Genomic DNA, 9,638 nt, shown 5'->3' with positions numbered 1-9,638 from the left:
TATTTATAATTCAGCCAGCATTATAATTTGTGATACCAGGTACAGCTGAAGAGAAATACATTTACAAATGCAAGCAAATCTCAGTAAAGAAGTGAAAAGTTTTAAAGAGCTTGTTTTAGGCATTTGCATAGAAATATTTTAATATGTTCTGCAAATTAAGACAAATGGAAAATTAAAAAAGGCTTTTTTTACACTGATATTAAGCAAGATGGTTTTTTTTGTTGTTTAGGTACATAGCAGCAGACGGGCCAGTTTATTAAGCTCAGGGGTGAGAACCACCACCGTTTTACTGGAGCTAAAACCTCAGCCACCGTGGCTTGGAGGTACAATAACATTCTTTGCAGTCAGTTTCTGTCCAGTTTCAAAAACCCCTATCTTTCTAACTTTCATAAATATCCATCCAGTGACTAACATACTTCTTTTGGTTTAGGACAATTCTGGAGAAGATGGTCCAACAGGGGAAGGTCAACCCCTTGCAGGCCAAAAAAAAGTGGGACAATATGAAAAGGAAATATAAAGTATGTTCAGAAGTTCTCATGTCACACACAAATAAAAAATATTTCTAAAAGTATTGTTGGTTTCTCTGTTTAGTCAACTCTTCTTTTATTCCCTCTAACTTTAGGATTGCAAGTATCCAGGGTCAGGAGAGGGAGTCAGTGAAAAGCCCACTGCTGCTACTTGGCCCTGGTTTGTCTTTATGGATGAGGTGTTGGGACAGAGGCCTTCCACAACACCTCCTGTCCTAATTGCCTCCATCCCTGAGGACACTCCAGGGTCAAGCGGAGCGGTGGGCAACCAGATGGAGAAGGAAGACAGTGAGCCAGCAGGAAGGGGTCAGAAAAGAAAGAGGGACAGAGATGATGGAGTTGATCAGGGAGGACATGAGGGCACAGAGAATGGACAGACTGTTTTCCATCTTAGAAAGAATGGTACTGAAATAAGGTGCTATATAAGAAATAATATTAAGTTTTGTTCAGATTGTTTCTTAAAGTTTTAAGCTGTTCTAATAAATTTCAATATTGTTTTTGTCACCAATGTATTTTATTTCCATTTGACCTAACAATACATCAACTTCATTTAAATTTCTAAACAGTTTATTTTGAAAATTACAAACAGCATTTTAAACAGAATGTAGAAAAAAACATTCAAACAGATCAAGATTACAAGACAAAAGGCATAAAATGAAACTATGTACAAATATTTACAATGGTGACAGCAGGATCAACTTGAGTGACCGGTTCCTGGAAAAACCTCTTCAACAGAACAAAGAGGCAGATGTCTTTCTGAACAGAAAGTCTCTGGCGATGTGGCTAAATCTTTCACAAGGTCAGAGACATGGATAGGACGCTGCAACTGAGACCTTTGGTTAGTCTTTCTGGATGGTGAGCGAAGCATCACACAAGTGGTCTGCAGATATTTGTGATGCCTCTTTCCGCTGTCCACGTCATCAAGTTTAAAGGGCTGGCTGGACCACATCACTAAGATGTAATCAGAAATATGCAGAATTAGAAGATGATGCTCACAAAATATGACAATTAGTTATACACCTCAAACATTAATCACATCTATAATATTATACCTGCCTGCATACAGTAGTCATGTTCTGGTGGTGTGTGTTTATATATATATATATATATATAAGTATATATACTGCTGAAAAAAATAAAGGGAACACTTAAACAACACAATATAGCTCCAAGTAAATCAAACTTCTGTGAAATCAAACTGGCAAGATGAAGACATTGAAGCTATGGACTGGCCCGCCTGTTTCCCAGACCTGAATCTGATTGAAGACATCTGGGACATCATGTCTCGCTCCATCCACCAACGTCACATTGTACCACAGACTGTCCAGGAGTTGGCGGATGCTTTAGTCCAGGTCTGGGAGGAGATCCCTCAGGAGACCATCCACCGTCTCATCAGGAGCATGCCCAGGCGTTGTAGGGAGGTCATACAGACACGTGGAGGCCACACACAACACTGAGCCTCATTTTGACTTGTTTTAAGGACATTACTTCAAAGTTGGATCAGCCTGTAGTGTGTTTTTCCACTTTCATTGTGTGTGACTCCAAATCCAGGCCTCCATTGGTTAATACATTTGATTTCCATTGATGATTTTTGTGTGATTTTGTTGTCAGCACATTTAACTTTGTACAGAACAAAGTATTCAATGAGAATATTTCATTCATTCAGATCTAGGATGTGTTATTTGAGTGTTCCCTTTATTTTTTTGAGCAGTGTATAAATATATACATATATATATATATATAGAGAGAGAGGAAAATAAGTATTTGAACACCCTGCAACTTTGCAAATTGTCCCACTTAGAAATCATGGAGGGTTCTGAAATTTTCATCTTAGGTGCACGTCCACTGTGAGAGAAAGTCCATACCACTCCACTTATTATTCTAAATTAGAAGCACCTGTTTGAGGTCGTTAGCTGCATAAAGACACCTGTCCACCCCACACAATCAGTAAGACTCTAACTACTAACATGGCTAAGATCAAAGAGCTGTCCAAAGACACCAGAGACAAAATTGTAGACCTGCACAAGGCTGGAAAAGGCTACGGAGCAATTACCAAGCAGCTTGGAGAAAAAAGATCAACTGTTGGAGTAATTATTAGAAAATGGAAGAAGCTGAACATGACAGTCAATCTCTCTCGGACTGGGGCTCCGTGCAAGATCTCACCTCGTGGCGTATCAATGATCCTAAGAAAGGTGAGGAATCCATCCAGAACTACATGGGAGGAGCTGGTCAATGATCTGAAGAGAGCTGGCACCACTGTTTCCAAGGTTACTGTGGGTAATACACTAAGACGTCATAGTTTAAAGTCATGCATGGCATGGAAGGTTCCCCTGCTTAAATCAGCACACCTCCAGGCCCGTCTTAAGTTTGCTGATGACCATTTGGATGATCCAGAGGAGTCATGGGAGAAGGTTCTGTGGTCAGATGAGACCAAAATAGAACTTCAAACACTCGCCGTGTTTGGAGGACGAAGAATGATGAGTACCATCCCAAAAACACCATCCCTACTGTGAAGCATGGGGGTGGAAGTATTATGCTTTGGGAGTGTTTTTCTGCACATGGAACAGGGTGACTGCACTGTATTAAGTAAGTAGCATATCAAGGTTCTGGAGTGGCCTAGCCAGTCTCCAGACCTAAACTCTTTAGAAAATCTTTGGAGGGAGCTCAAACTCAGTTTCTCTCAGCGACAGCCCAGAAACCTGGTTGATCTGGAGAATATCTGTGTGGAGAAATGGGCCAAAATCCCTGCTGCAGTTTGTGCAAACCTGGTGAAAAACTACAGGAAACATTTGACCTCTGTAATTGCAAACAAAGGCTACTGTACCAAATATTAACATTGATTTTCAGAGGTGTTCAAATAGTTATTAGCAGCAGTAACACACAAATAAATTATTATTAATAATAATTATTGTGATTTCCGGATTTTTTTATTTTTATTATTTCTCTCACAGTGGACGTGCACCTAAGATGAAAATTTCAGACCCCTCCATGATTTCTAAGTGGGACAATTTGCAAAGTTGCAGGGTGTTCAAATACTTATTTTCCCCTCTCTCTCTCTCTCTCTCTCTCTATGTGTCTATATATATATATATATATACACTGCTCAAAAAAACAAAGGGAACACTCAAATAACACATCCTAGATCTGAATGAATGAAATATTCTCATTGAATACTTTGTTCTGTACAAAGTTGAAAATGCTGACAACAAAATCAGACAAAAATCATCAATGGAAATCAAATTTATTAACCAATGGAGGCCTGGATTTAAAGTCACACACAAAATTAAAGTGGAAAAACACACTACAGGCTGATCCAACTTTGATGTAATGTCCTTAAAACAAGTCAAAATGAGGCTCAGTATTGTGTGTGGCCTCCACGTGTCTGTATGACCTCCCTACAATGCCTGGACATGCTCCTGATGAGACGGTGGATGGTCTCCTGAGGGATCTCCTCCCAGACCTGGACTAAAGCATCCACCAACTCCTGGACAGTCTGTGGTGCAACATGACGTTGGTGGATGGAGCGAGACATGATGTCCCAGATGTCTTCAATCAAATTCAGGTCTGGGAAACAGGCGGGCCAGTCCATAGCTTCAATGTCTTCATCTTGCCAGTTTGATTTCACATAAGTTTGATTTACTTGGAGCTATATTGTGTTAAGTGTTCCCTTTATTTTTTTCAGCAGTATATATATATACACACACCACCAGAACATGACTACTGTTTGCAGGCAGGTATAATATTATAGATGTGATTAATGTTTGAGGGGTATAACTGTTATATTTTGTGAGCACCATCTTCTAATTCTGCATATTCCTGATTAGTGATGTGGTCCAGCCAGCCCTTTAAACTTGATGACATGGACAGCGGAAAGAGGCATCACAAATATCTGCAGACCACTTGTGTGATGCTTCGCTCACCATCCAGAAAGACTAACCAAAGGTCTCAGTTGCAGCGTCCTATCCATGTCTCTGACCTTGTGAAAGATTTAGCCACATCGCCAGAGACTTTCTGTTCAGAAAGACATCTGCCTCTTTGTTCTGTTGAAGAGGTTTTTCCAGGAACCGGTCACTCAAGTTGATCCTGCTGTCGCCATTGTAAATATTTGTACATAGTTTCATTTTATGCCTTTTGTCTTGTAATCTTGATCTGTTTGAATGTTTTTTTCTACATTCTGTTTAAAATGCTGTTTGTAATTTTCAAAATAAACTGTTTAGAAATTTAAATGAAGTTGATGTATTGTTAGGTCAAATGGAAATAAAATACATTGGTGACAAAAACAATATTGAAATTTATTAGAACAGCTTAAAACTTTAAGAAACAATCTGAACAAAACTTAATATTATTTCTTATATAGCACCTTATTTCAGTACCATTCTTTCTAAGATGGAAAACAGTCTGTCCATTCTCTGTGCCCTCATGTCCTCCCTGATCAACTTCATCATCTCTGTCCCTCTTTCTTTTCTGACCCCTTCCTGCTGGCTCACTGTCTTCCTTCTCCATCTGGTTGCCCACCGCTCCGCTTGGCCCTGGAGTTTCCTCAAGGATGGAGGCAATTAGGACAGGAGGTGTTGTGGAAGGCCTCTGTCCCAACACCTCATCCATAAAGACAAACCAGGGCCAAGTAGCAGCAGTGGGCTTTTCATTGACTCCCTCTCCTGACCCTGGATACTTGCAATCCTAAAGTTAGAGGGAATAAAAAAAGAGTTGACTAAACAGAGAAACCAACAAGACTTTTAGAAATATTTTTTATTTGTTTGTGACATAAGAACTTCTGAACATACTTTATATTTTCTTTTCATATTGTCCCACTTTTTTTGGCCTGCAAGGGGTTGACCTTCCCCTGTTGGCCCATCTTCTCCAGAATTGTCCTAAACAAGCAAAAGGAAAGAGGGAAAACCAAAATCACTGGATGGATATTTATGAAAGTTAGAAAGATAGGGGTTTTTGAAACTGGACAGAAACCAACTGCAAAGAATGTTATTGTACCTCCAAGCCACGGTGGCTGAGTTTTTAGCTCCAGTAAAAAGGTGGTGGTTCTCACCCCTTAGCTTAATAAACTGGCCCGTCTGCTGCTTTGTACCTAAACAACAACAAAAAAAAAAACATCTTGCTTAATATCAGTGTAAAAAAAGCCTTTTTTAATTTTCCATTTGTCTTAATTTGCAGAACATATTAAAATATTTCTATGCAAATGCCTAAAACAAGCTCTTTAAAACTTTTCACTTCTTTACTGAGATTCGCTTGCATTTGTAAATGTATTTCTCTTCAGCTGTACCTGGTATCACAAATTATAATGCTAGCTGAATTATAAATATACTTTTAAAAACAAATATAGCACATTTCTTCATCAAATATGAATATTTAAAAGCTTATTTGTTCTCAATCACACTCTCCAGCGATACGGTAGGATTACATAAAATCGTCCATTTATTCAGGTTAACTTTAATATCACCTGTAATGTCAAATCGACTTACATGAACAACTGACAATACATTAAAATAATACTAACATAAACTGTTAGAAATCACTTGTGTTCAACGTTCACTGTGATGACTGGCAGCAGGAGCTCAGTGCTGACAGTCCGGTCAGATCTCTACCAGGCTAGCTCGCTCCACCGCCGGTAGGGCTGGCGAAGCAAACAGTTACTACGGTGGGAGCGGAAAACTCCGAACACGTCGGAGCAAGTTTGAAATTAAGTGATGTCTTGATAAATCAAGCAAATTTTTCACGTCTACACAGTTATATTCTCGCACTAAAAACATTGTAAAAGTTCATTTGTGTCACAGAAAGTGTAATTTTTCACAGTTTACTCACAGCTTTTGCCAGTGTGGTCCGCCATGGCTGCCCCTGTTTGACCAAACCGCTTCGACCCGCAATGAATCATGGGAAAAGATGGACCGCGAAGGATACTCACAACGCATCCGTCAAATCGGGCAAAAGAAGGACACATTTGTCGGCAACATCTGACAGACCTTCCGCGTCGCGCTGGGATGTAATCAGCCCACAAGTACGCACTTGGAAGGATCCAGTGCCTGAATTGGGACACACCCTCGGCCTGCACATGGATCCTCCTCCTTCCTGTATATTGACCAATAGGAGAGGAGCTGGAGAGAAGAAGGCAGCCCTCCTCATTTGCATAATGAAGCAGAAATGCATACGGTAAAGGAAAAAGAGACGAGGAAATGTAAAAAGAACAAAGGTATGTGTAAGGAAAAGGAAAAAGAAAACATTTACATTTCTTGATGAAAACGCATGTCTAATGAAAAGGAAAAACAAAACATTTACATTTCTTGTTACAGTGGTACTGTAAAGAAAGCATTGCTAAGATCTACCACTGAGAAATATTTTTTATCTGGAGTTAATGAATGCAGTAATGTACAGGTCCTTCTCAAAATATTAGCATATTGTGATAAAGTTCATTATTTTCCATAATGTCATGATGAAAATTTAACATTCATATATTTTAGATTCATTGCACACTAACTGAAATATTTCAGGTCTTTTATTGTCTTAATACGGATGATTTTGGCATACAGCTCATGAAAACCCAAAATTCCTATCTCACAAAATTAGCATATCATTAAAAGGGTCTCTAAACGAGCTATGAACCTAATCATCTGAATCAACGAGTTAACTCTAAACACCTGCAAAAGATTCCTGAGGCCTTTAAAACTCCCAGCCTGGTTCATCACTCAAAACCCCAATCATGGGTAAGACTGCCAACCTGACTGCTGTCCAGAAGGCCATTATTGACACCCTCAAGCAAGAGGGTAAGACACAGAAAGAAATTTCTGAACGAATAGGCTGTTCCCAGAGTGCTGTATCAAGGCACCTCAGTAGGAAGTCTATGGGAAGGAAAAAGTGTGGCAGAAAACGCTGCACAACGAGAAGAGGTGACCGGACCCTGAGGAAGATTGTGGAGAAGAGCCGATTCCAGACCTTGGGGGACCTGCGGAAGCAGTGGACTGAGTCTGGAGTAGAAACATTCAGAGCCACCGTGCACAGGTGTGTGCAGGAAATGGGCTACAGGTGCCACATTCCCCAGTCCTGGGCTACAGAGAAGCAGCACTGGACTGTTGCTCAGTGGTCCAAAGTACTTTTTTCGGATGAAAGCAAATTCTGCATGTCATTCGGAAATCAAGGTGCCAGAGTCTGGAGGAAGACTGGGGAGAAGGAAATGCCAAAATGCCAGAGGTCCAGTGTCAAGTACCCACAGTCAGTGATGGTCTGGGGTGCCATGTCAGCTGCTGGTGTTGGTCCACTGTGTTTTATCAAGGGCAGGGTCAATGCAGCTAGCTATCAGGAGATTTTGGAGCACTTCATGCTTCCATCTGCTGAAAAGCTTTATGGAGATGAAGATTTCATTTTTCAGCACGACCTGGCACCTGCTCACAGTGCCAAAACCACTGGTAAATGGTTTACTGACCATGGTATCACTGTGCTCAATTGGCCTGCCAACTCTCCTGACCTGAACCCCATAGAGAATCTGTGGGATATTGTGAAGAGAACGTTGAGAGACTCAAGACCCAACACTCTGGATGAGCTAAAGGCCGCTATCGAAGCATCCTGGGCCTCCATAAGACCTCAGCAGTGCCACAGGCTGATTGCCTCCATGCCACGCCGCATTGAAGCAGTCATTTCTGCCAAAGGATTCCCGACCAAGTATTGAGTGCATAACTGTACATGATTATTTGAAGGTTGACGTTTTTTGTATTAAAAACACTTTTCTTTTATTGGTCGGATGAAATATGCTAATTTTGTGAGATAGGAATTTTGGGTTTTTATGAGCTGTATGCCAAAATCATCCGTATTAAGACAATAAAAGACCTGAAATATTTCAGTTAGTGTGCAATGAATCTAAAATATATGAATGTTAAATTTTCATCATTACATTATAGAAAATAATGAACTTTATCACAATATGCTAATATTTTGAGAAGGACCTGTATGTGGATTCGAGACGTTTGGAGCCATATGTTCCACAATTTTATTTATTGGTCTAAGATCCTGGACCATCCTCCACTTTCCTGTGCTGGCTTTCTGCACTGGAAAGATAGGTGTGTTGCATGTAGCATCAGATGCTTCTCTTAATATTCCTGATTTCAACATATCCTGTATTACTGGCTTAATACCCTCTTCAGCTTCTGGCTTCAAGGGGTACTGGCGAACTACTGGCCGTTCTTCAGATATTAATTTAACCTTATATGGTGGAAACCCCTTTATAAGCCCTACATCAGTCGATGATTGGGACCACAGTTCAGGTGGGACAGCAGCTAAGGCAGGGTGCCTGTTGCTCTCTTTGCTTTCAGCTAGGCCCTGTATTCATTACTTTGCCTCATCCAAATGTGTCTTTGGATGAACTTTGACTATCCACCCTATACTATCCATCCTCTCCTGTGGAACCAGCTCCCAGCTTTAGTCCATGAGGTAGACACCCTGTCTACTATTAAGGCTAGGCTTAAAACATTCCTTTTTGATAAAGCTTATAGTTAGAGTGGCTTAGTTTATCCTGAGCTATCTTCCTTATTTTTTACCTCCGTCTTCTTCCCTCCCTGTTGGTTGGAGTAAGGGGGAGACAGGTTTAGCCTTAACCAGCTCAGTTATGGTTGAGGTGCAAACACACCCTCCATTTCTGCTACCTGTATGACCCCCTCTCTTTTCCAATGGTTATAATCAGTCTGACAGAGAGAGGTATCCCAATCCTTGTGGTTTTTAGTATAACAATGACCATCAGTGGGACCCTTTATGGGGTTCCTTGAGACGACATTGTTATAAATAAGCGCCGTTTAACTAAATAATCTGAACTGAAACTATCTGTGTAGTTATGCTGCTATAGGCTTAGGCTGCTGGAGGACATAACGACCACTTTCACCCTCTTCGCTACATTCTCACACTACTCTCCAATTTTGCATTATTTGCTGTTATTTCAGCTTTTAACTTTATGTTCTCTCTTTTCTCTTCCTAGAAGCTACACCTGGCCTGACTCTGTGTCTACCTGTGACACCTTTCTGGAGAGGGGAATCGTCCGAGCTTCTGCTGGCAACAACTTAATGCTCACCCTCTACCGATGATCCACATGGCCCTATCTTTTAGTGTTTAACCCTTTCT

Source organism: Girardinichthys multiradiatus, chromosome 1, assembly GCF_021462225.1.
Source record: "Girardinichthys multiradiatus isolate DD_20200921_A chromosome 1, DD_fGirMul_XY1, whole genome shotgun sequence".
NCBI classification, from domain to species: Eukaryota; Metazoa; Chordata; class Actinopteri; order Cyprinodontiformes; family Goodeidae; genus Girardinichthys; species Girardinichthys multiradiatus.
This window is presented reverse-complemented; position numbering follows the sequence as displayed.